This window comes from Lepidochelys kempii, chromosome 6 (genome assembly GCF_965140265.1).
Source record: "Lepidochelys kempii isolate rLepKem1 chromosome 6, rLepKem1.hap2, whole genome shotgun sequence".
In the NCBI taxonomy this organism is placed as follows: Eukaryota; Metazoa; Chordata; order Testudines; family Cheloniidae; genus Lepidochelys; species Lepidochelys kempii.
In genome coordinates, this window is record NC_133261.1 from 113,455,365 (window position 1) to 113,482,978 (window position 27,614).

At 45.0% G+C, this 27,614-nt stretch overlaps 1 protein-coding gene across 4 annotated transcripts in view; it reads left to right on the forward strand.

The window, feature by feature from the left end:
• The first annotated feature begins 954 nt into the window (after window positions 1–954).
• The window catches only part of TNFAIP2 (TNF alpha induced protein 2), a 48,713-nt gene continuing 22,053 nt past the window's right edge, over window positions 955–27,614 (forward strand). Inside the window, exon 1 of one of the 4 annotated variants that reach the window (XM_073349726.1) lies at window positions 955–1,034. The gene's annotated coding sequence lies outside the window, so the exon portion shown is untranslated. Of the gene's footprint in view, window positions 1,035–16,589; window positions 16,673–27,614 lie in introns of those variants that run through there. The other 3 variants (XM_073349727.1, XM_073349724.1, XM_073349725.1) reach the window with 3 other exon arrangements.

Genomic DNA, 27,614 nt, shown 5'->3' on the forward strand with positions numbered 1-27,614 from the left:
GGGTGCAAAGAGGTAAAAATATGGTAAATCTTAAGGTGGTCTGAGTTACTGCCACAGGACAGCTGAACAAGGGAGGTTTCCTAACTGGGACAGAGACAGTCTCTGCTTGTTTGCTTTAAAAGAAAGTGAATGTACCATATGGGCAGCAATACTCCTTCCCTTTATGGATTAAGGTCCCATTGGGATTATGGCATGGTTAGAATTAAGCACATGCTTAAGTGCTGTGTAGACTCAGAGCCCAGGATGGATAGTTTATAATGTTTGACATTGTGTGTAGTCCTTGTGAGGCTCCCTGGAGCCTTCCTCCCATTGCTAAGAACACTCCAATCTCTGCCCAGCATCTCTCGCTACTTTTAGAAACCCTCCCTTCCCCGCTGCCCCTTTGCAAAAGATTTTCGGATCACAGTTAACAGGACATACTCCCATATATGTCAGGAACCTGCTACCATCAGACAGGCCTCCCCTATTGTAAACTGTAGCCCAGACAGGGTTTGGTAAGGTCGGATGACTTTTTGAATCAGCACTTCATTCCTTCTGATCTAAAATTAGGCTCCTTATCTACAATATAGAAGCTACACTATGATACTTACATAATGACCTGCGTTTGAGAGACTGTTTCAGGGAGGTCAAAGACAAATATGAATGAAAGGAATCTGAAAGAAATCCCCAGATATACTGATTTTTAAGGACATAAACATTTCTACCTACATAGAGGAGATTAGCTATATAAATGGACCCATTTCCACTGAGAAACTGACAGTTCCAAAACTGTTTTCATGAATGGATGTCAAAGGATTTCAGGTAACAGCTGTTCTGCCTGCTGGTAGCCAGTGTGAGGCAGGGTAAACTTGTTTTTTCAGAAAGCTGTTGACTTGCAAGCTGCCAGAAGCCATTTAAATATCCATTCTCGGAAACTGTTTCAGAAGGTGAGCACTTGAGTCGAAGCACTTGCCTACCTGCACTCGCGTTAGGGCACTAACCAGCAGGTACCTGGAGTCGAAAGAGGAAAGATACATCTGAAATACTGAGAAATGGTGAGTAACAAGCAGTTTTGCTGAGCGATATTTGGAAATCTGGGATTCTCTGGATAGCACCAGTAGCTTAAGTATTTGAGGAAAATATTCAGCTTGCACATTCCCACCTCATTTGGTGTTGTACAGGATTAACTGCTGCATGTTTATGTTAATACCACAACAGGTGTGTGCCTTCAGAAGTTGTTAACAATGGCAAATTTATATGAACAAGGAGCGTGAAAGGCAGACGATAGCGTCATAAGACAAATATAGTACGGTGTTTTCATATAGCTTTCTATTCCAGAATCTCAAAGTACTTAATGCATAATTATGCCTCACAGCCTTCCTGTAATATAGGTAATTATGGCTGCCAACACCCCAGTACAGGTAGGGAAAATGAAGCACAGATGTTAAGTAAATTGCTCAAGATCCAGTGGAACGGCCAAGGATAGAATTCAACTCTCCTGACTGTCTTCTGCTCTCATCACTAATCAATGCTCCCTCCCTATTGAAAAGGCAGCACTGAGAATAGAAAGTGCTGGAACACATTTACATTTTAATTCAGGTGTGCCACAGCTTGAATAACCCCATTTCCGCTCCCTGAAAGCCTGTCAGCACCAGCAAAGAGGAGAAAACTAACCTTTCTCTTGGCAAATCTCCAGGCACAGATTTCTCAAGCCCAGAGCAGTTCCTGGCAAAAGATGCCTTAGCCAAAGACCTTGTTTAGATGGGAAGTGAGAATATTTCCTGTGCTGACTAACACCATTCACATCATTGTCTCCATTGACTCTGCCACAATGATAGCCCTAAGAAGTGTAGAAATAAACAAGAATACCTCTATCGCTGGACTTTTTGCCCAAAGGGTCACCATAGAATCAGAGTGTTCTCAGACATTATTTCTTAATATTCCCTGTTAGAATATTACTTCCACTTACTTCCCTGGTCCTTCTCGCATGAACAGAGAGCAACAATACCCGAAGTCCAAAGGTGCAAACAATTCGATGTTTATTGGGGTGAACTTCCAGCAAGCATGATTCCAGTTTCCTTCCTTAGTGTCCCCCTTCCCAGCTCTGAAACCACAGAGCCTTACACCTGTGTCCCTGTTCCCATTCCACCCCCCCTTAGCAAAACATGATTCCAATTTCCCCACCCCCATTCCCTGTTCCCATTTCTTCCCCTTACTTTCTGATTGATGGCAGACTATATAGTGACAGGTTTCAGAGTAACAGCCGTGTTAGTCTGTATCCGCAAAAAGAAAAGGAGGACTTGTGGCACCTTAGAGACTAACCAATTTATTTGAACATAAGCTTTTGTGAGCTACAGCTCACTTCATCGTGTTGCATCCCGATGAAGTGAGCTGTAGCTCATGAAAGCTTATGCTCAGATAAATTGGTTAGACTATATAGTAAAACTTGAGTTCTGCTTAGCTATACGTTAACCAATCATTTTCCTGAAATTTAACTAACCCATCCTGACATATTGTAACATGATTAGCCAACCAATTATATCCCACCACCTTAATTAGTTTACACCCAGCAAAATTAATTATACAGCAGACAGAAACAATCACAGAACCAGACAGAGACCATGCAAATAAACAATAGCAAAGTGGAAACTATAATGACAAAACAATACAGAAGTGAGGATTTCACAACTACATCTGTAAAGACATAAGGGTTTCCCAGCTGTGTCTATTGATAAGTGAGTTCTTACCGAACAGAAAACTATCAAACTAAACTTCCTTTTACATCCTCTAGGCTCTTCCCTTTCTCTGGAGGCGATAGGCACTATCAGGACAGGACTGTATTCCTACCAGCCCAATATTACCTTATTTCAGTGTGACTTGTTTGGAATGTGAGAATGTGACCGTTCACTTCCCAGCTTATGGCTGGCTCTGCTGCTTAGCCAAAGGCCTTGGCCTAAGAAGAGGGCCTCAGGCTGTCACAGTAAGAGAAGGCCCTTACACCAGCAGACAGTGATTTTGATTCTTTCTTTTATACCTCTATAACTAGCTAAGTGATAAGAATACGCCTAAATTAGAGTATAGGCCTTTACAGACAGGCCTAAATATCTATATCCTAACATTCACCATTAAATATATTTAACAATAATGTTACTTAGACCGCATAGCACTTGACAAAAGTAAAGTATCGCAGTCCCCATTCTATAGATGGGAAACTGAGGCAGAAAGTGCCTTTGCCCAAGGTCAAAAAGCAGTTCAGTGGCAGACCCAGGACTAGCACACAAGTCCCCTGACTGCTGGGCAGTGTCCTAGCTTCTAGACCATACTGCCAACATTACTAGCTCCTGTACATTTAAAACATACCAGTGACAGCTGGGTCCAAACCGAAACCTCAAATATGGACTTTCCTCCAACAAGTCTGGGTGAGGATGTCAAACCAGCCACAAAAATGAACCCCTCCTCCAACCTACATTTCAGAGTGCTGCTGTCAGATTTGAATTCCTGGTCCCAAACCCACCTATTGGTTTTGGTTTTGGGTTGGGTCAAAACCAGATGGGCCCTTCATTGACACTTCAGTAGGAATGTGGCTCAAGATGGCACAAATATCTTGAACAGATGATTGTGAGAGATTTATATCATTTGAAGCCAAGATCTCAAAGGAACTGCTCAAGATCTTGGAACCATCAAGCCACCACCCTGGCTCATGTTAGTCCTCTAACCCAAACCTAAAGTTTGGCAGCTGGTGCTCACAAGGCACTTTTTACAGCACATCTACACTATAAACTTAAGTTGATCTATGTTAGGTTGACTTACAGGCACTGCAGCAGTTACTGCGGTGGTTCATGTCCACGCTGTCCTCCCTTCTGTTGGTGGTGTGCGTCCTCACCAGGGGTGCTTCCATTGACTTAAAAGGGGCAGTGGGGGACTGAGAGCCAGGGCTTTCAGCTCCATGCACAGATCCCCACCGGGAGCTGAGCTACCCCACACCTTCAGCTCCCCGCTGGGAACAGGGCATCCACACTGAGCTTCTCGGCTCCCCTCTGGGAACGGGGCAGCCAAATGGACGCCAGGCGCAGATTTCCCTGCTGGAAGCCTGGCTCTTTCCGCTCCGGCTCTCAGCTCCTTGCTTCCCGCTGGGAGCATGGCAGCCAACTGGAATCTGGGTGCAGAGCTACCTGATGGACTCAGCCATGCTCCTAGTGGGGAGCAGGGAACCGAGAGCCCGGGGAGGTAGCCGGGCTCCCGGCGGGGAGATCCACGCCAAGTGTCTGGTCAGGTGCCCTGTTCATGGAGGGGAGCAGGAAGCTGAGAAGCCCAGTGTGGCTGTCCCATTCCTGGTGGGGACCAGGGAGCAGAGAGATCAAGGGGGCAGCTGGGCTCTTCATGGGAAAATCCTCACCCAGAGTCCAGTCAGCTGCCATGCTCCCAGCGGGTAGTGGGGAGCCAAGGGCCTGTGTGGCAGCCCGGCTGGGAATGGGGAGCTAGGACTCCAGGGGGGCATCAGGGCTCCTCTTGGGGAGTGGGGAGTCTCAGCAGCAGCCTGAGTCGGGAGCCTGGGTTGCAGCCTGGCTTGGAGTGGAGACTGGGCAGCAGCCCACCTGGGAAGCCGGGAGCCAGCTTTCTTGTCAATTTCTCCAGCAGAATTACAAGAATGACATCCAATAGATGTAAGTAGCGCAGTATCTATCGGGACACTGTGTTGCCCTAACTACACCGACATAAGCCCTATGCCTCTTGTGGAGGTGGAGTTATAATGTCAGTGAAGTAGGGCACTTACACTTGCCGGTAGCAAGGCTGTAGTGTAGACACTGACATAACTAGGTTGACATAAGTTGCTTGTGCAGTGATGGGAGGCGGGGCACAGACACATTCCATTACTGAGGGTGTGGGGTGGGGGCTGACTGAAAAAGTATGATGAGCACTACTGGGTTAGAGGGAAAGAAACCCTGACTGCAGGTCAATATTTAGGTACTGCGTTGCCGAAGGAATATTGATAGCTCTGTGCTCTGACTCATTTTGGATAAAATGCAAAGCAGTTTCAAGAACTGGTTCCATCGCCTACTCCTCTTAAAGCGAGAGATCACATTCCCTCAGTCACCCATCTCACAAAGATCCCGTTGAGCTACCAGCTGCTTTCTTTCAGACACTTGACACTGCCACTTCCTTTTGGCTCCAACTTCCCAGTCTCGTCCTGCAGGCACTAACGCTCCCTCCTGAACAAAGTACCCCCTTTTCACGCAGGTACGACTGGCTGATCGGCTGTTTCTCCTCACAGGCTGGGTTCCATCAATCAGACTGAAACTGAAAAACCATCAGATAACAGTACACCCCATACACACCTATACTTCTGGCCCAAAGACACAAAAATATGACCACAGGGTCTCTTGGCACACCTACCTCAATAAATTCACCAGGGCCCTCCATATTCTGTTGCCCTTGTCTGCTCCCACTCCATCCTAGCCAATAGGCTCCATTTCTCTTAGGATCTCTGAAGCAATGACCAGTTCAGCATCTGTGAACAATGCAGGGCACACTAGATAGTGGCCAAGCGTCCCACGTCAATGTATCCAGCTGAGGCATTCCCATTAACAGATTTTTTTGGGAGGCGGGGGAAATGGAGGTGTTTGGAAGGGGATACAACAATTGACCTCTCCTGTTGTATGTGGTTGGCTGTAGGATTCCATTGTTAAATCTGATTTTATGGTGTCCAGGAAGTTGATGCTGGTGGAGGAGTGTTCCAGAGAGAGTTTAATGGATGGGTGATGGTTGTTGAAGTTGTGGTAGGAATCTATGAAGGAGTTTAAGCCATCTGTCCAGAGAATAAAAATATCATGGATGTATCTCAGGTATATCATTGGTTTTGTGATGCATTTGTCCAGAAATTCTTCTTCAAGGCAGCTGTGGGGGGGCTCCCTGGACCCCGCACATCCAGTCCCACTGTCTGTTGTTTACCCTCTCTTCTCCTCTGGTTGGCAGTGCTTGAGGGAGCTTTGTCAGGGAAGCCACCCATAGGCAGAGGGTAGCTCCTCCTCATCTCTTCCCCTTGCAAGAGGGGAGGATCTGGCCGGCACAAAGACCAGTCTCCCAGGAAGCCCCCAGAGATTCAACTCTAAGGGCTCAGTCTCTCAGAGTCCATTGCCCTTAGCTGGGTTTACCTTCTACCCCTCTTCCTGGGACATATTGCTTTGTTGTCAGTAAGGACGGCTTCAGGAGTGGTGTGTCTCGCAGCTATCTCCTCCTCAGCTGGACTACCTCTGTTACCAGCAGTCTCTGGGTGGAGCAGCTTCTTCCTGTTCACCACTCTTTCCCTCTTTTAAGCTCCCCGCTCTCCAGGCTGAACAAATCTTGCAAGTGCATCTCATTAGCATGGAGCAGGTCCAAAGGAGCCCATGGAACAGACCCAAAGGAGCCCTTCACAATGGCCCATGAAGAGGATGGCATATTGGGGAGCCATTCTAGTACCCAGGGCTGTTCCCGTGGTTTGGACAAAGCGTTTGTTGTTGAATGTAAAATTGTTATGGGAGGATGAACTGGATGAGTTTGGTGATGTGTTTGGGGTGAATAGCAGAGGGTTGTCCATTGTCTTGTAAGTATTTGAGGCAGGCAGTGATGCTGTCATTGTGATGGATGTTGGTGTATAGGGAGGTGACATCCATGGTGACAAGAATGGTGTTCTGAGGGAGGTTGTTGATAATGTTGTGGGGTTTGTGGAGGAAGTCGGTTGTGTCCTAAAGGAAGCTGGCCCTTTGTGTGGTGAGTGGTTTGAGAGTGGTTTCTATCAGTCCCGATGTTCCTTCAGTGCCATGGCCAGCAGGGCTGGCTCTACCCTTTTTGCCACCCCAAGCAGTGGGCCCAATTGCCGCCACTGCGAGTGGCTGAAGAAATAGAAGCTGCCGCCGAATTGCCGCGAGCGGCTGAAGAGATAGAAGCTGCTGCAGAGGATTGCCGCCGCTGCAAGCGGCTCAGGATAGAAGCTGCAGCCGAGGGCGGCTGAAGAGAGAGGCTGCTGCAGAACTGGCGCCGCCGTGGAAACGCCCTAACGGACCGCCGCCCCCCTTGCAGACTGCCGCCCCAAGCACCTGCTTGGAACGCTGGTGCCTGGAGCCGGCCCTGATGGCCAGCTATGATGGGTCTGCCTGGGTTCCCTTGTTTGTGTATCTTGGGAAGCATGTGGAAGGTCCCTGGGATGGGTCCGGGAAGTTTGTAGAATTTATCTTGGAGTTGTTAGGGGAAGGAATTGATGATATCCTTAAGTTCCTGGGTAAATTGTGGTGAAGGGTCTTCTTTGAGTTCTTTATAGTTGGTGGCGTCAGAGTGTTGGCAGTTAGCCTTGGTAATGGCGTCGTCACAGTGGAGGACTACAATGGTGCCCCCTTCGTCTGCTGCTTTGATCTCTATCTGGTAGTTAGATTTCAGGGACTGTATGGCTATCCTCTCGGCAGTGGAGAGATTATGGTGGATGTGAGTAGACATTCAAAATCTTGTAAGGAAATGGGTGTCTTGCTGAGTTTCTGTGAACCCACCAAGTGACCGAGTTACCCTCTTCTGAACAGAATAGAGCAACTGTTCGATGGGTTTGGTCATGTGGGCAAATTCCCATGTGGATTAAATTGATTCCAGACTTTTTTCTGTTTGTGATATATGATAAGATCAATCCATGTATCCAGAGGAAAAAGGCTAGTACATTAACTCAGCTCCCTATACCCTCTATGGAAAAGCTGGTTTAGTGTACAGTAGTTTTTCCAGTTCGACCTGCTTTTGGAACTATTCCATAGATTCAACTACAGGGCTGCACTTATGTTGTTTTTATGCAGTTAAACCCCTCCAGTTATTTAAGACTCAGAAAGTGAGTGTGTTTCCAAATCAGATTCTAAGATCTGTGAAACAGGGACCATGGCTAGCTATGTGTTAGCATGTGACTTTAGTCTGCAATCAAAAAACAACCTGACTGTACATGCATTGGCATCCTAGAATTTGTTCATAGGCAGCTGGATTCATACAGGACTTAAATTAGCTCAGCTCTTGGAAAACCCCAGTGGGGAAATAAAATTATCTATCACTGGTAATCCACCTAATTAAACATGCTTAACCAGAAATCTTAGACACATCCCAATGAATAAGTGTATTGAAATAAGAGAGCACTTATTCTTTTATAAGTAGCTTATTGACTCTGGAATGTCATAAGAGGAACTTCATAACAAACCTGAGCATAGTCACACAGCAATGGTACCAGTTTCTTGCCTACACCATAATGGGTATAAAAAAGATGTTTGGTGATACAGATACAGATGGTTGGTTATCTTGCATTTCCTATATTTTTGAAGGGGAAGTGATTCATTTTCTTGCAGAAAATGCAAAAATCAGTCAATCTTGCTTGCATTCATTACAGGACATATCACATTTGTAGGATCTTGGCCATTAGAATGTAGATATCAGGACTAGCTCTGTGTGTGTAGAAGTGATCAGCGAACCTCAAAGTTTGCCGTTCAGATTTGGGTAAGGATCCAAAAGCTTATCCAAAGCTTATAAGATGGTTTATCCTCTGAACCCACTTGAGCTTGCAAAATGAGGCAGGAAATCTCATCGGAAGAAGCTCTCTTTCAGATTTCCAGAATCTCTCTCTCAGACAAATCCACAGCTGGTGTAAATAGGTGCCACTCCGCTGAAATCAATTGAACTACATTGATTTTACAGACTAACAAACAGATCCCATAAGCTAAGATAATTTAGATCCTTTCATTCATTTGCTCATGAAACAGTGAAGGATACCACTGAATGTACGCCTATGCCTATTTGCACCAACTGAGGATCAAGCCCTCCCTCTCTTCAGTTCTTCTGCAGCATCTATCATTTTAGCATCTAGAACCTTTGCTTTTGGCCAGAAACAGAAAAACTGCGGCAGTTGCTGCCCTGTCTCCTGGTCCTGTGATGCTGGTGGAGGAGATGAGAACTCTCTCTGAATACAACAAAGCTTTACAAAAGGTTCAGTGCAAATTTGGGTCTGGAATGACTCGAGAGGCTGCTTCACATTCCTGAGCCAGTGCTTTCAACCCATTATCTGCATTAGTCCCACGTGGAGATCCACCTCTAATCTTGTGTGTATGCCCCTGTATACTGCATGGAAAGCATTATCCAGGAGGTAGGCACTTTGCACTGGAAAGTTGCAGGTGGCAAACTGGCAGAAATGGCATATTTGAGTGCTCACTCCACATCCAAGTTCATCAATTGTAAGCAGCGGCCTCTCTGCAATTTAACTCGCAGAACTGGACCTTTAATGTCTACACTGCAACACCCATGGCTGGCCCTGGTCAGCTGACATGGGCTTGTGGGACTCAACCTGCAAAGCTATAAATTGCAATGTAGATGTTCAGGCTCAGAGCCCAGACTCTGAGACCTTGTGAGGCCGGAGAGTCCAGGCTCCAGCCTAGGTTGGAATATCTTGTATGGCCCACAACCCAAGCTCTTGAGCCCAAGTCAGCTGACCTGAACCAGCCACAGCTGTGCCGTGAGTCTTTTACTGCAGTGTAGACATACCCAAAATTGCATACAGGTGCAGCTGCCTAATGACACTCAAATGAGTGCAGCAGCTGGGCAGAGAACAATGAACAGGAGACAGATTGGTAGAAGAAGGGGAAAACACCCAGGCTTTTCTTCATTTCTTCCACAAACCCTGTGTATCAGAGTTAGACTAAGCTTTTGGGGGCTGGGAAACAGTCATCTGCAAAGTTACACATTCTGCAAAGCTCCAGGTGCTATATGAATAATAAATGTGCTAAAATCTGACTTGAACTGAATCTTAAATGAATCCACATGTTTCATAGAATCTCTATGGATAGTAGTTCCATGCTCTAACAAGAATATAACAGTAGGGATCTATTATTGACCAACTGACCAGGATAGTGAAAGTGACGATGAAATGCTAAGGGAGATTAGAGAGGCTATCAAAATCATAGAATCATAGAATCATAGAATATCAGGGTTGGAAGGGACCCCAGAAGGTCATCTAGTCCAACCCCCTGCTCAAAGCAGGACCAATTCCCAGTTAAATCATCCCAGCCAGGGCTTTGTCAAGCCTGACCTTAAAAACCTCTAAGGAAGGAGATTCTACCACCTCCCTAGGTAACGCATTCCAGTGTTTCACCACCCTCTTAGTGAAAAAGTTTTTCCTAATATCCAATCTAAACCTCCCCCACTGCAACTTGAGACCATTACTCCTCGTTCTGTCATCTGCTACCATTGAGAACAGTCTAGAGCCATCCTCTTTGGAACCCCCTTTCAGGTAGTTGAAAGCAGCTATCAAATCCCCCCTCATTCTTCTCTTCTGCAGGCTAAACAATCCCAGCTCCCTCAGCCTCTCTTCATAACTCATGTGTTCCAGTCCCCTAATCATTTTTGTTGCCCTTCGCTGGACTCTCTCCAATTTATCCACATCCTTCTTGAAGTGTGGGGCCCAAAACTGGACACAGTACTCCAGATGAGGCCTCACCAATGTCGAATAGAGGGGAACGATCACGTCCCTCGATCTGCTCGCTATGCCCCTACTTATACATCCCAAAATGCCATTGGCCTTCTTGGCAACAAGGGCACACTGCTGACTCATATCCAGCTTCTTGTCCACTGTCACCCCTAGGTCCTTTTCCGCAGAACTGCTGCCTAGCCATTCGGTCCCTAGTCTGTAGCTGTGCATTGGGTTCTTCCGTCCTAAGTGCAGGACCCTGCACTTATCCTTATTGAACCTCATCAGATTCCTTTTGGCCCAATCTTCCAATTGGTCTAGGTCCTTCTGTATCCTATCCCTCCCCTCCAGCGTATCTACCACTCCTCCCAGTTTAGTATCATCCGCAAATTTGCTGAGAGTGCAATCCACACCATCCTCCAGATCATTTATGAAGATATTGAATAAAACCGGCCCCAGGACCGACCCTTGGGGCACTCCACTTGATACCGGCTGCCAACTAGACATGGAGCCATTGATCACTACCCGTTGAGCCCGACAATCTAGCCAGCTTTCTACCCACCTTATAGTGCATTCATCCAGCCCATACTTCCTTAACTTGCTGACAAGAATACTATGGGAGACCGTGTCAAAAGCTTTGCTAAAGTCAAGAAACAATATATCCACTGCTTTCCCTTCATCCACAGAACCAGTAATCTCATCATAAAAGGCGATTAGATTAGTCAGGCATGACCTTCCCTTGGTGAATCCATGCTGGCTGTTCCTGATCACTTTCCTCTCATGCAAGTGCTTCAGGATTGATTCTTTGAGGACCTGCTCCATGATTTTTCCAGGGACTGAGGTGAGGCTGACTGGCCTGTAGTTCCCAGGATCTTCCTTAAAGAACTCAATAATAGTGGGGGATTTCAATTATCCCCATATTGACAGGGTACATGTCACCTCAGGACGAAATGCAGAGACAAAATTTCTTGATACTTTAGCTGACTGCTTCGGGGAGCAGCTGGTACAGGAACCCACAAGGGGAGAAGCAATTCTTGATCTAGTCCTGAGTGGAGCACAGGATCTGGTCCAAGAGGTAACTATAACAGGACTGCTTGGAAATAGTGACCATAATATAATAACATTTAACATTCCTGTGGTGGGAAGAACATCTCAATGGTCCAACACCGTGGCATTTAATTTCGGAAAGGGGAACTATGCAAAAATGAGGAGGTCAGTTAAACAGAAATTAAAAGGTACCGTGACTAGAGTGAAATCCCTGCAAGCTGCATGGACACTTTTCAAAGACACCATAATAGAGGCCCAACTTAAATCTTTACCCCAAATTAAAAAACACAGTAAAAGAACTAAAAAAGAGCCACCGTGGGTTAACAACCATGTAAAAGAAGCAGTGAGAGATAAAAAGGCATCTTCTAAAAAGTAGAAGTCAACTCCTAGTGAGGTAAATAGAAAGGAGCATAAACACTGCCAAATTAAGTGTAAAAATGTAATAAGAAAAGCCAAAAAGGAGTTTGAAGAACAGCTAGCCAAAAACTCCAAAGGTAATAACAAAATGTTTTTTAAGTACATCAGAAGCAGGAAGCCTGCTAAACAACCAGTGGGGCCCCTGGACGATCGAGATACAAAAGGAGCACTTAAAGACGATAAAGAGAAACTAAATGAATTCTTTGCTTCAGTCTTCACAACTGAGGATGTTAGGGAAATTCCCAAACCTGAGCCGGCTTTTGTAGGTGACAAATCTGAGGAATTGTCACAGATTGAAGTGTCACTAGAGGAGGTTTTGGAATTAATTGAGAAACTTAACAGTAACAAGTCACCCAAGAGTTCTGAAAGAACTCAAATGTGAAATTGCGGAACTATTAACGATGGTTTGTAATCTGTTCTTTAAATCAGTTTCTGTACCTAATGACTGGAGGATAGCTAATGTAACGCCAATATTTAAAAAGGGCTCTAGAGGTGATCCCAGCAATTACAGACCGGTAAGTCTAATGTCAGTACCGGGCAAATTAGTTGAAACAATAGTAAAGAATAAAATTGTCAGACACATAGAAGAATATAAATTGTTGGGCAAAAGTCGACATGGCTTCTGTAAAGGGAAATCATGTCTTACTAATCTTTTAGAGTTCTTTGAAGGGGTCAACAAACGGGTGGACAAGGGGGATCTAGTGAATATAGTATACTTAGATTTTCAGAAAGCCTTTGACAAGGTCCCTCACAAAAGACTCTTATGTAAATTAAGTTGTCATGGGATAAGAGGGAAGTTACTTTCATAGATTGAGAACTGGTTAAAAAACAGGGAACAAAAGGTAGGAATAAATGGTAAATTTTCAGAATGGAGAGGGGTAACTAGTGGTGTTCCCCAAGGGTCAGTCCTAGGACCAATCCTATTCAACTTATTCATAAATGATCTGGAGAAAGGGGTAAACATTGAGGTGGCAAAGTTTGCAGATGATACTAAACTGCTCAAGATAGTTAAGACCAAAGCAGACTGTGAAAAACTTCAAAAAGATCTCACAAAACTAAGTGATTGGGCAGCAAAATGGCAAATGAAATTTAACGTGGATAAATGTAAAGTAATGCACATTGGAAAAAATAACCCCAACTATACATACAAGAGATAGAGAATAAGATGGAGAATATCTTATTGCCTTTATATAAATCCATGGTACACCCACATCTTGAATACTGCATACAGATGTGGTCCCCTCAGCTCAAAAAAGATATACTGGCATTAGAAAAGGTTCAGAAAAGGGCAACTTTAAAATGATTAGGGGTTTGGAACGGGTCCCATATGAGGAGAGATTAAAGAGGCTAGGACTTTTCAGCTTGGAAAAGAGGAGATTAAGGGGGGATATGTAAGAGGTATACAAAAATCATGAGTGGTGTGGAGAAAGTGAATAAGGAAAAGTTATTTACTTGTTCCCATGATATAAGAACTAGGTGCCACCAAATGAAATGAATGGGTAGCAGGTTTAAAACAAATAAAAGGAAGTTCTTCTTTACACAGTGCACAGTCAACCTGTGGAACTCCTTGCCTGAGGAGGTTGGGAAGGCTAGGACTATAACAGGTTTTAAAAGAGAACTGGATAAATTCATGGAGGTTAAGTCCATTAATGGCTATTAGCCAGGATGGATAAGGAATGGTGATCCTAGCCTCTGTTTGTCAGAGGGTGGAGATGGATGGCAGGAGAGAGATCACTTGATCATTACCTCAAGTATCAGAGGGGTAGCTGTGTTAGTCTGGATCTGTAAAAGTGGCAAAGAGTCATGTTGCACCTTATAGACTAACAGACGTATTGGAGCATAAGCTTTCATGGGTGAATACCCACTTTGTCGGATGATCATTACCTGTTAGGTTCACTCCCTCTGGGGCACCTGGCATTGGCCACTGTTGGTAGACATGATACTGGGCTGGATGGACCTTTGGTCTGACCCAGTGTGGCCATTCTTATAATAGAATCATAGAATATCAGGGTTGGAAGGGACCTCAGGAGGTCATCTAGTCCAACCCTCTCCTCAAAGCAGGACCAATCCCCAATTTTTGCCCCAGATCCCTAAATGGCCCCCTCAAGGATTGAAATCACAACCCTGGGTTTTGCAGGCCAATGCTCAAACCACTGAGCTATATCCCCCCCAAGCACATTAGTCCTTTCTGGTGGCCTGTCATGGTACTCAGACCAAAAGCATTGTTGTCTGCCCCCAGCCCCTCATGGCTTCCTCTGAGCAAAGTGGGATGGAGGGAGGGGGCACAAAACTGGCAACAATAACTGTCATAGCCCATTCCTCCTCCATCCATTTCCTTCTGCTTGCATGTAGAACAGGACAGACAGAGGTGTGAAACAGCAGGAGACCCCATCTGGCAGGGCCAGAGGATCACGTCAGGCCAAAGGACAGAGCATGGGGACTCCAGGTCTTCCCCACTTCAAGAAGTCTCCAATTGGGTTGGTGCTTAGGAAAGCGGAAAAGCAACAAATGGATGTTATTAATCCCCTTGAGCACCCATCTGCCTTTCCCCCCTTGTTCCTCCTATGGGGCTTAATATACCTTCAGCCACCTCTCAGCTGTACCTCCTTTAGTCCTAAAGTTACCTACATTCCACACAAGGATCGCGTCCACCTACATTTGGAGGATAGATCCATGAATGACTATTAGCCAAGGTGGTCAGGGATGCAACTCTGTGCTCTGGGTGTCCCTAGCCTCTGATTGCCAGAAACTGGGACTAGACAATAGGGGATGGATCTCTCGATAACTGCCCTGTTTGGTTCCCTCTGGAGCATCTGGCATTGGTCACTGTTGGGTGACAGGATAGTGGGCTAGATGGACCATTGGTCTGACTCTTTCTTATCTTCTTCTGTACAAATTTGGTGCCACCTATTTAAGTTTATTTATCCCAACAATGTAGAATCCTGAGGCTGAGGTGGAGAGTGGAGAGTCATTTACACTGGGGATGGGGTGGGGATGACCCCAAATCGTAAGTTTCCTGCATAGATGGTATTGTTACATGTAAGGGGATACCAGCTCGATATGAAGTTCTCCTGGAATTATCTTCTCTATCAGCTGAGTGCCTTTGGTGCTCGCTGGGCCCTTCTCTGCTCCGGGGCCCTGAAGATACGCACAACACTGTGAGAAAGTTGGGGGCCTGTTTTCCCAGCATGGGGCCCTGGACTGAGGAAGGGAGAAACTAACCAAACTATCTTTCCCGTCTGGACTCCCGCTTGCTGGGGAACGGCGTATGATGGGGCCCCATCGCCGCCCAAAGGTGCAGGGGGCGTGCGGGGCCAGCCACCCCCCAGGGAGCGGCAGAGGGGCCCCGCGGGCGGCTGCCCGCTGTTCTCTGCGGACAGGGTTATTTTTAGCCTAGTGCATCACTGTGATTTTCATCCCAAGGAAGATTTCTTATTTCTGAAACCTTTAATGTGATATTTTACATGGAACAGGATGAACAAAAAATGCCATTGAATGTTTTGAAAATTGTCCACTGCCTACCTTGGTAGCAATGGCAGGCAGGTGGGGGCACTGGGAAACCACTTACCCAGAAACTCACAGGTTTCAGAGTAACAGCCGTGTTAGTCTGTATTCGCAAAAAGAAAAGGAGTACTTGTGGACCTTAGAGACTAACCAATTTATTTGAGCATAAGCTTTCGTGAGCTACAGCTCACTTCATCGGATGCATACTGTGGAAAGTGTAGAAGATCTTTTTATATACACACAACGCATGAAAAAATACCTCCTCCCACCCCACTCTCCTGCTGGTAATAGCTTATCTAAAGTGATCACTCTCCTTACAATGTGTATGATAATCAAGTGGGCCATTTCCAGCACAAAACCATGCTTTGTGTGTATATAAAAAGATCTTCTACACTTTCCACAGTATGCATCCGATGAAGTGAGCTGTAGCTCACCAAAGCTTATGCTCAGATAAATTGGTTAGTCTCTAAGGTGCCACAAGTCCTCCTTTTCTTTTTACCCAGCAACTGTGAACTCTGGTGGTTGAGCGGAATCAGCATGTCCCAAGAGAAAGCACAGTAGGGCATGAAACCAGCCCGTGCACGTGGACCATGTAATTCCTTTTGCGGGAGAGAGGGTTCGTTTGTTTTTGTTTTAAGTTACTATGTAACTATTTGGGGAGGGAGCCATGGAGAAAGGGAGGCCGATGCTGGAGGGAGACGGACATCGTTCCACAGGGATATCGCCCATAAGGGACCCTAGCAAGGCAGGGAGGAAGGAGCTTTGGCTGTGTCTTGAGTGGGAATTTACACCGAGCGATGACAGCCTTGTGGCTAGGATATCACAACCAATTGCCCAGCGGATCAATCAGAATTCCGCTTTGGACAATCCGCGGCGATGACCTCACGGGGATTATTGACCAATCCGTTTTGCCAGGTCCCCTCCTGTGTGGTACGCTCCGGTGCCTTGCAAGTGAGGATGAGAGTTTCGGGCAGCCGCCGGAGCCCAGCCCTGCTCCTGTCATGCAGCCCCACCTCCTGGCCTCTGCCCCGCGAGCCCCCGCTCCCCGGCGCGCGGAAATTCCGGGCTCCCCCTTCCCGCACCCCTCCGCTCTGGCCCAGCTGCGGGCGGAGTTCCCCAGCCAGTGGCCCGGTCCGCCCCCGCCCCCCATGCGCTGCTCGCTATATAGCCGCAGCACCGAGCTCCTCCAGCAGCGGTGGAGCAGAGTCACCCGCGGCAGGAGCGAGCGCGCGCGCCAGAGCCCCGCGAGCCAGCCTGGGACTGCAGGACAGAGTAAGTCACCCAGCGCGCCTTGTGCCTTCCAGCTGATCTAGCCCCCACTAGTGGGGTCGGGGTCTTCTCCAGGGTGCCCGGGCTCCAGCAATATTCAGGGCCCGGGGGCCCGGCTCCAACAATGTTTGGGGCCGGGTCTCCCCGCCTGCCGCCGCTCCCCCGGATGTCCCCTGGCCCCCACTTGCTGCCCCCGCTCACCTGCCCTGGCCCCGGAGCCTGCAGCTCACGCTGACTCTGCTCTGCCGGCTCCCCGCATCAACTGCTACCGTAGGGTCCTAGTGCCGCCCTTCACTAGTGGCAGGGCAGGCTGCCCTTCAGCTGTCCTTCTGCCCTAGCCCTGAGCCTCTCCAACGCCCCAAACCCCTCATCCCCAGCCAGAGCCCTCATCCCCCCACACCCTAATCCTCTGTCGCAGCCCTGAGCCCCTCCCAAACCCCTCATCCCCAGCCCCACAGCCCTCACCCCTGCACCTCCTTCTGCCCCCAAACTCCCTCCCAGAGCCTGCACCCCTCATCCCCTCCTGCACCCCTGGCCCAGCCCGGAGCCTGCATCCAGCACCCAAACTCCCTCCCAGAGCCTGCACCCTGCACCCCTCCTGCACCCTAATCCCCAGGGATCCAACATGGGGCTCCAGATGGATTTTAGCAGTTTTGGTCCCGACTCTCAAATCATGCTAGGAAGAAAACAGTTCCTTCTACTTCACTCCAAAAATCTGAACTGGTCCTGCCCTGCCGCATCGCAGCCCAATAACACTGGAAAGACATCCGGTGCCTGGATTCTGCCAGTTTTTATCCACAAGGGCCAGTTACGGTATTGCTGTATACTTCTGGACATACGCCAACACCTTGAACCTACCCCCTGATATTTTAGTCCCCTTTTGAAGGTGCAAAGGTAACTCCCATCCTGGAATTGCTCTACTTGGAGAGCCCATCTCACCCCAGAACATCTCCTATCTTGTGGAATCCCACCATATACCTAGGAAGTGATCCCTTCATCCCCTGCAATGGTTATCGGAGCAGTTAAGTGGATGATGTTTTCAACTCCAGAGTTAACTATCTTCTTAATGTTTGTAGAGAGGGCGTCTCCTTGATGCTGTTTAATGATCCTTTGATTAATGCATATGACTGAAAGTCACATCTGGTTCTGTTTCATCGTGCCCATGGAGAAATGGGGCACACATTTTATGGTCCAATGTTAAGAAATACTCATCACCCAGCAGCTCCTCTGGGATTCTCAATTAAGAGCTCAGCTCTTTTGAAAGTCTGGTCTCTTCATGTAAGGGTATGTCTTCACTACCCACTGGATTAGCGGGCAGTGATTGATCCAGCAGGGATAGATTTATCGTGTCTAGTATAGATCGATTTCCCCCCCTTGGATAGCTGCTTCCAAGAGCTAAATTTTTTTGCAACAGGGTGAGCGATCCAGGCAAGGAAGATGCTGTGTAAGAACAAAGTATCGTTAGAACTCCATGTCTACATTAGAAGTTGCCTGTATCCTTCTCCCATTCTCTTTGTTTATTTCTTTTAATAAAAAGAAAAGGAGTACTTGTGGCACTTTAGAGACTAACAAATTTATTTGAGCATAAGCTTTGTGAGCTACAGCTCAGAATAAGTTTAGACAATGTTTCTAACTACATACTGAAGGAATGTCATGCAGATACACTAAGGAAGCTGTGTAGAAAAATAAAATGAATAATAATTTACCTTCTGCACACACACTGGTATTATTTATATAGAGTACTGAGTTATGGCAGGAGCCCAAAGTAAATCCATTACAGAAACCAATTTTTAAACAGCTAGCCAGTTGGCTAATATCCTGGGTCCAGATAGTGCTCACCGATATACATGTGCCTCTCCCACTAATGTCAATGGATTTGTGTTCAGGTCTGAGAGCACAATAATAGACTAGACACAATAAATCGATCCCCACCTGCCGAGCCAGACAGAAATCGATCCCCGCTGGATCGATCGCTGCCCGCCGATCCGGGCAGAAAGGGAGGTAGAAGAAATTTCAGCTACTACACTTTCCTGAGTCCCCTGGTACATTTTATGATTAATTTTTCTCCCCAATGCTTTTTGAAAAATCCTCATTAACAAGAGAAAGTGACTTAGATGCCTTAGTCACATACGGAAAAAATTTCAAAAGCACTTAAGTTCTATTTTCAGAGGTGATTTAGGAGCCCAAATCATTGGGACTTGCTCTCCTAAGTGCCTATGTCGCTTTTGAAAATAGGACTTAAGCACTTTGAGAACTTTACCCACAAGCTCCAATTCTGCAGTGAGATGTGGGTATGTGACACCTGCCATTTTGGTCGACATCAGGAAATGATCTGGGGACTTCCAGAGCTCAAGATTCCTAACTGGAACTGAGCAGATAAGTGATTTTTGGCTCGGTTGCGGAACCAAAAAATCCTGGGGAAAAAAATTAGGTTAGTTTCATATCAAAACTAGATGTTTCAGTTTTTCTGTTTCTGAGCAGATGGTCATTCCCAAATGTCACTTCAGTGAGAAAGTGTTGAAATGAACCATTTCAATTTTTCTTCTCCCCCCCCAACTGAGTTTTTAATTCTGTTGAAATTATTTGCTGAGTTTGATCTGACTTTGCAAATAGTTTGGGTTGCCTCAAAACTGCATTTTTTCAGTAAATATATTAGTTACTGGAAAAGAATGTCACCCAGTTGTACTCACATCCTCTGTGGATCAGCAGATTTGGGAACCTGTAACACACACTCTCCAGGGGGTTGCACAGAGGTAAACAGACCCCTGTCCCTCTATGGAGCCCCATTGGAAGTTGACAGGAATACTTGCATGCTAAAACTTACATGTGTAAGTGCTTGTGAGATCGGGATCTGTCTACACTGCAGCAGTCAGCGAGCCTCCCAGCACAAGTAGACAGATGCACGCTAGCAGGACTTAAGCTAGCATGCTAAAAGTAGTTGTCTGGCTATTGCGGTTTAGGCAGCAGCACGGGCTCCCAAGCCCACCCGAGCCCCTGGCTCTGAGTGTGGGTGGCTAGCGTGAGTCTGTGCCAGAACCACAACATGTACACTGAGTGTGCTAGTGTAACCCACACACCTTCTGGGTGTGATGTTCATCCCATCTAGTGGCACTGAGACCCCTTAGAGAGAGAGAGTTAAATGAGTCTGCTCCACAGCCTTAGTTCAGAGCCAGCTGGCTTTTAGCTCATACACTAAGTTCCAGATGTCTACGGTTCGATACTGCCTGCCGCCAACTGGGATCTGTTGGTGTTACTCTAGCTCAAACCACACTAGTGCCCATCTGTCTACTGGGGCTGGGAGGCTCCCTCCCAGCTGCAGTGTAGGTAATGAGCTAAGAGGTTATATTATAGGGGGGAAGTGAAACTGACTATACACAAAGTGCTGTTATATGCACAAAGGAAGCAGACAAATTGGATGGGATTTTCAAAAATGCTCAGCATTACTTTGACTCTGCTCCCACTAGAATTCATGGTAAAACTGATTTTGAGTTCAGGGGAAGCAGAGTCAGGCCAAGGTTGAGTCTTTTTTTTTTTTTTTAATCCAACCTTCGTTGCAATGGAACAGAAAGTTGGTAGACAGCTTTTCAAAAGAGCTCAGCACCCAGCATGCTGAATTCTTCTCAAAGTGTCATGTGGCACTTGTATGTAAAACATGTCAGAGGTGTCTGCAGTGTTGTTGGTCCCAGGATATGAGAGACAACGTAAGTGAGGTAATAAATCTTGTTGGTCCAATGAAAGATATTATCTTACCTACCTTATCTCAGGCACATTTCAGACAGAAGGATACTAAGGCTGATGATGTCTCTTTTAAAGCCCAGAGTGTAGCAATATGGATTTGATAAATATGGTAGAGGTTAGAGGCACTGGGAAATTAATGCCCAGGCCAACTCACGAGAGAGGTCTTCAAACAAAAGCCTAACAAGATCCAATGGTTGGAAGATGTAGCTAGACAATTTCAGACTGGAAATAAGGAGCTAAGTTTTCACAGTGAGGGTAATTAACCACTGGAACAATTTACCCAGGATTGTGGTGGATTCTCCATCACTGAAAATTTCTTAATGAAGATTGGTGGGTATTTTTCTAAAAGATGCTTTAGTTCAAGCAAGAATTAATTCAAGGAAGTTCTATGGCCTATGCTATGCAGGAGGTCAGACTAGATCAGTGGTTCTCAACCAGAAGTACGCATACCCCTGGGGATACGCAGAGGTCTTCCAGAGGGTACATCACTCATCTAGATATTTGCCTAGTTTTACAACAGGCTACATAAAAAGTATGAGCAAAGTCCATAAAAACTAAAATTTCATACAGACAATGACTTGTTTATACTGCTCTATATACTATACACTGAAATGTAAGTATGATATTTAATATTTGATTTAATGAGAAAGTAAGCTGTTTTTCAGTATTAGTGTACTCTGACACTTTTGTATTTTTATGTCTGATTTTGTAAGCAAGTAGGTTTTAAATGAAGTCAAACTTGGGAGTACGCAAGACAAATCAGACTCCTGGAAAGGTTGAGAGTCACTGGACTAGATGGTCACAATGGTCCCTTCTGGCCTTAGACTCTATGAATCGGTGGTGGTGGCTTCTAACGAAGCCGTGAAATCAGGTCTGAAGCTGTAGAGCTGGTCAACACTCAGGTTTGGCACCAATTTAACTAAAATCAATAGAAAAAGCAGTTTAGATGAAGGCTCGTTTACATGAGACTGGTTTCAGAGTAACAGCCGTGTTAGTCGGTATTCGCAAAAAGAAAAGGAGTACTTGTGGCACCTTAGAGACTAACCAATTTATTTGAGCATAAGCTTTCTTGAGCTACAGCTCACTTCATCGGATGCATACTGTGGAAAGTGTAGAAGATCTTTTTAAACACACAAAGCATGAAGAAATGGGTGTTTACCACTACAAAAGGTTTTCTCTCCCCCCACCCCACTCTCCTGCTGGTAATAGCTTATCTAAAGTGATCACTCTCCTTACAATGTGTATGATAATCAAGGTGGGCCATTTCCAGCACAAATCCAGGGTTTAACAAGAACGTCCGGGGGGGGGAGGGCATAGGAAAAAACAAGGGGAAATAGGTTACCTTGCATAATGACTTAGCCACTCCCAAGCCTAAGTTAATTGTATCCAATTTGCAAATGAATTCCAATTCAACAGTCTCTCGTGGGAGTCTGGTTTTGAAGTTTTTTTGTTGTAATATCGCAACTTTCATGTCTGTAATCGCGTGAGAGTCTGGTCACGCGATTACAGACATGAAAGTTGCGATATTACAACAAAAAAACTTCAAAACCAGACTCCCGCGAGAGACTGTTGAATTGGAATTCATTTGCAAATTGGATACAATTAACTTAGGCTTGGGAGTGGCTAAGTCATTATGCAAGGTAACCTATTTCCCCTTGTTTTTTCCTATACACCCCCCCCCCCACGTTCTTGTTAAACCCTGGATTTGTGCTGGAAATGGCCCACCTTGATTATCATACACATTGTAAGGAGAGTGATCACTTTAGATAAGCTATTACCAGCAGGAGAGCCGTGTGGGGGGAGAGAGAACCTTTTGTAGTGGTAAACACCCATTTTTTCATGCTTTGTGTGTATATAAATCTCCTCACTGTATTTTCCACTTTATGCATCCGAAGAAGTGAGCTGTAGCTCACGAAAGCTTATGCTCAAATAAATTGGTTAGTCTCTAAGGTGCCACAAGTACTCCTTTTCTTTTTACATGAGACTGTTTCACCAATTTAATTTAAGGTGAAAATCCAGTGAAAAAGGATTATTTTGGTTTAATAGTGGCTTACTTTGGTTTAAATCCATTAGGAACAGGATTAAGGTAAATAAGAGCATCTGTACAGCTTTTCCACCAGTTAAATTTTTTTTTTTTTTTAAATCAATATCGTTAAACTGGTGCAATTTTCTCACATAGACAAGACTTAAGCTGGTTTGAAGGGAAACAAGCTATATTCGTATAAACACTCTTATATTGGTAACTGCACCAACACTAGGGGATTGCACTGATTTAATTGTAACTGATTTTCTACTGATTTAGTTACATTGGTCAATATTCAGTTTTTGCACCAGCCCTTGACATGAATTCCTTAAAGTCAGGACTGTAAAGGAAAATGTAGATAGCAGAGTTTACTGTTGTAACTTATCTTGGGTTTCTGAACTCCTGTAGAATAGAGGTAAATGGATTTCTTTAAACAACAGAGATGCCATAAATCTCATCAAGCCTGTATCATCAATAGGCTGGAAGTAAACATGAAAATAAGACAAATTTGTGACAATACTTGCAGGCACCAATGTGGGAGGGGGGAAATAAGAAGGGGAGAGAGCCAACAAAGAATCTTATAAGAAAACAAATCTTGCAGGCTTATTTTTCTGCTTACTAAGTCCTTTCTCTGGTTTGCCAGGGCTCATCCTAAATAAATGTGCTATAATAGCCATATGGCAGGAGTCAGATTACTAGTTTTCTGAAGGTTCTGTGTTTGTTTGGGTTGTTTTTTGGCAAGATAAAAGTGGTATAAGAGCCCTTTCCATGTGGTGTCCAGATCTTCAGAGTTTGTCCTCCGAGATCTATTTCAAGCATTTCCCCTGCCCTCCACTCACAACACACCACACCTCTTCCACTCCCCAAAACCTCAGTGTTGCTACTTTTCAGGAGCTGAGAAGTCTGAGGAACACAAAGCTATTTGCACAATCCAGAGAATCCAAACACTTTGATGATCATTTGACTGTGTTCCTCAGCCACTAACACCAGTCAATAGCAATATTGATCCTAACCTTATTGTTACTTCATATGGAAAGGCAGAGGGTTCCATTTATGCTCCCGACTGTGATTCTGGCTATGATGGACCAAGTCAGAAATAATTATGCCCATGGATGTTTCCACGCATCACTGGGGCACCTTTTGAAATGGTGCCACTTGGAGATCTCTGTTACTAATGAAGTGGAGTCTATCTAGATTGCATGCTTCTAAGGGAAGTGGCATCAATTGCTGATTCCTGGGGTGGGAGAGAAGTTTGCTCCATTTCAGGGAAATGATTCAGTATTTCAGAACTTCTGTAGGTCGCTGGCTTTAGCCAGGAGGAGCTATAATACCACCAAATGCCACCTCACTGTTATACAATGCTTTTCAGCAGTGGACCTCTAACTGCTTTGCTAAAGAGGGAAACTGAGACACAGAGAGGAGAACTGACTTGCTCCAAGTTACCCCCAACCCAGTGGCAGAGCCAGGAACAGAACCCAAGTCTCCTAATGCCTAGTCTTGTGATATAGCCATTAATTTACACAGCTTCCCTTTGGTAAAGTGCAGTCAGGTGAAGTGTAACTGTGGTGCTGTATTTACTGAGCAGGGAAAACCAAACTACAGTGGAGAAGCAGGTGACAGTGTTCAGAGGCTCTTGGCTTGTCTGTTTAGCCTGGGGTAGGGGAGAGTGGAGTGGCCTGCATTCCAAGTTCACACAGGTGGCTGAGATGCCTTGGGGATTCCGGCAGCATAAATGAATGCAAAATCACTAAGAGCTGCACATTTTGATAACAACTGGGACTAGTGAAAGAGTCAAACATAATTGACTGTGCCCCCTAGCACTAATCAGTATTTACAAGTTTAGGGTAGACCTAGTTCTTGATATTTAATTACTTTTGTAATAATCATTTAGCCTTTTATAATCTTTAAAATCCCTGTATTTATATGGTTTATTCTGTATCACCCACTGCTGAAATGCAGCCCTCTGGGATAGAAGGCTGGAGCCGTAGGACTTTCCATTGTTTTGGTTTTTAACTTGGGCTTGTGCCCTTTTATGTTTGTTTATTATTTGTTGATTAGTTTTTTAAATTTTGCTTTTTTTTTAACCTTAGAAATATCAGGAACATCAAGTCTGGTTCTCTCTGGAGGACTTGTTTATTGTCAGAACATTTTTCAGAGTAACAGCCGTGTTAGTCCGTATTCACAAAAAGAAAAGGAGTACTTGTGGCACCTTAGACTAACCAATTTATTTGAGCATGAGCTTTCGTGAGCTACAGCTCACTTCATCGGAACATTCTGCATGTTAGACCAAGCCCTTTAATTGAAGGACTGGAGAACTGCTAAATGTTTTCACAAGTCCATCCTTTATCCAAAATGCTGATTTGTCATTGAAGTTAAATATGTTATACAACCAAAGCTGTAGTCATTCTGACTACAAACTGTTCTCACATTTCCCTCTCTAGCCTTGTAATGTCATTTTGCTAGTTCTCAGCCCTCTGAGACAAAAGCAAGGTTTATTGTTGTCAAAACAAGTAAAATTCTCTTCAAAATCTACCTTTCAAGTCTTCATCAAAACAATAAAAGTATAAGCCCCATTTTTTAATTTGCATGCCACCTTTGAGGACAGCAAATGGAGAAATGTCTTTATCCATTTAAAACAAGAGGACAGCTTGCTTGGAATGCCAGATGGGAGTGAGGTTACTCCTAACTAATTCTGCAGTTGAACAAACAGAAAAATACGTGTGTGTAAACCATATTTGTTCCTGATCTCATAGGAGGTATTAATTTGGCCCAGCAGATCTAGATACAAAGAAGTCTTTGTTCTGGAAAACAGAGAATAGGACAATAGCCTTCTGATAATATAACCACTGGGCATCTGTCTAGATTCTCTATTACAATGGCATCCTTTGAAATAAATGACAAATGAAAGGGGAAGATGTCTTACACCATAAGAACCATAAAATTGGAGTTGATGTACCTTATTGAGTCTAGCTATAGTGAATTGCAATGGTTATTTACCAAAAAATAAAAATTAAAAAAAATCCCCACGTTTCTTTTGATTCTAGAAGAGGAAATTGTATCTATTGTTTAAAGTCATAATTAGTATTATGTTAGCGATAATGACAACATCCTTAAGAGCCTGAGCATCAGACTTCCCATTTTCTCTCACTGTGTGAGTGATGCCACAACTGTCATGAAGACTGATTTGAAAGAACTCCTGTTCCAGCCCTCTGTTTCTGGCCATTGTGATGACATTCCTGCTGGCAGAAGAATCGGCAGATCTGCCCCTAGGATTTCCTAGAGTCATTCACTTATTCCTGTTCATTTGGAATGCTGCTCACCCGGCTTTAACTTTTAGCAAACCTTTGTGGTCACTTGCAAATGAATGAACCTGTTAAACAAGGTGTGCCTGGTAATTTTCATAAGCCAATTATCTTGGGTTGATTTCTGCATGTGTAGACTGGCAGTGGCACTGAATATAGCCAATGGGTTTTTTTCATTAATAAAATTATCATGTTTCTCGCATTCTCTAAAAGCAACCTGCATTATTTCTTCCAAATCCTGAATCTCGCCCCAGAGGTCAAAGCAGAGAAGGAATACTCCTCTGTAAAACCGAATGCTGTAAAGCTGCCCTTTCCCAAGTGCCTGTGAGTCATAAGCTTGTGTCATACAGTCACAGCAATCAATTTGACGTTCTAGAATAGTTATTTTTGGATGATGACAATGTCAGTTATCAGAATCAAAACAAAGCCATATTCTTCCAATTGACGTCCCTACACGTCAGTGCTTGTATCAATAGAAGCTGCATGTAGGGGGGTGATTACGCATATATCCAAGTATGTGGCCCTAAATCTTACAGCATAAACTGAAGAAGAGCATTGGGAGGGCTTGATATTATACGTTCATTTGTTAAGGGTGTGGTCTTAGGCAAATTCTTCCCCCACTTCTAACCATGCAGCTGCCCACTGTTCTGATGCTACAGTTTCACAGCATCACAGATGAAAAGTGGCCAGTCTGCCTATAGCAATGCATTAGCCATAACCTGCATGAGAGCCAAAGAGTGGTGTTGGTGGCAAGGGCTAGAAACTTAGCATTGGTTTGGGTTGCTGGTTTTTTTTAACTAATTATTTGTATTGCAGTAGTGTCTAGGAGCCCCAGTCAGGGACAAGGAACTTATTGTGCTAGGTGCTATACAAAAAGTTGATGGCTTTGGTGCCTCATTCACCAGAGAATGCTTCCTACTCACTGGTAGGGAGTGGATTTTTCAAATACTGGATATTTTACAGTACCAGACATTGCAGTGCTGATTCCAGTACCACTGGAAATTCCTGTATGGTTAGGGACCTGCCTATCTCAAGAAACTCCCCCTTTTCCCTGCCATAGGAGGATTCTCTCACTGTAGAAAATCCGAGTTGAATTTGCTTCCCATGCTATTTCAAGCTAGTGCCTGGAGGTCAGCATTTGTGCTATGTAAGGCCCATCTCTTCTGAGGGGGTGGGAGCTAGAGATTTGGTTTATTTGTGTGGGAATTTGACAACAGCCAAGCTGTATCTTTTTAGAGACTGTCACTGCACCAAGAGGCTTGCTGAAATGGAGGTCTTTTACATTCCAGAATACACTGAAAAGGGACCAAAATAGTCTATAGTGCATCAGTCATTGCAGGGATGGATCCTGCTCTGTTTGGACAGCATAGAGTACAAAGGGACCCTGACTCTGACCGGGGTCTTTGGTATTTAAGGGAGACTAGTAATAAATATTATCCTAATGCGGGAGAATTCATGCCCTGCAGACATTAATATTACTTGATAAGATTTTTTTCCCAGTACGTGCCTGAGTCTCCTATACATTATAAATGGGATTTTCAAAAAGCTCTCAACATGGGCTGAAGTCAGAGAGTTTTACTATTGACTTAATTGGGAGCAAAGTTGAACCTATCCCCGACTTCCCCCAACAAATGCATTTGCACACCTAGCTTGTCTGATTTTTATGATTGTGCTTACAAATCAGGTAACTGCATGTGCAAGCTGCCAGTGGCAACTGGTGTGTACCATCAAGAACAGATGTGCATGCATTTCTTTCTTCATAGAGATTAGAAGCAGGCCCAGATTAGGTGCAGGACTGGGCCCCAGGTGTCCCTATATTACAGACTGTGTGTACTAACCTCACTGAGTTCCTTGTTTCCACCACACTCTGGTGGAAAGACAT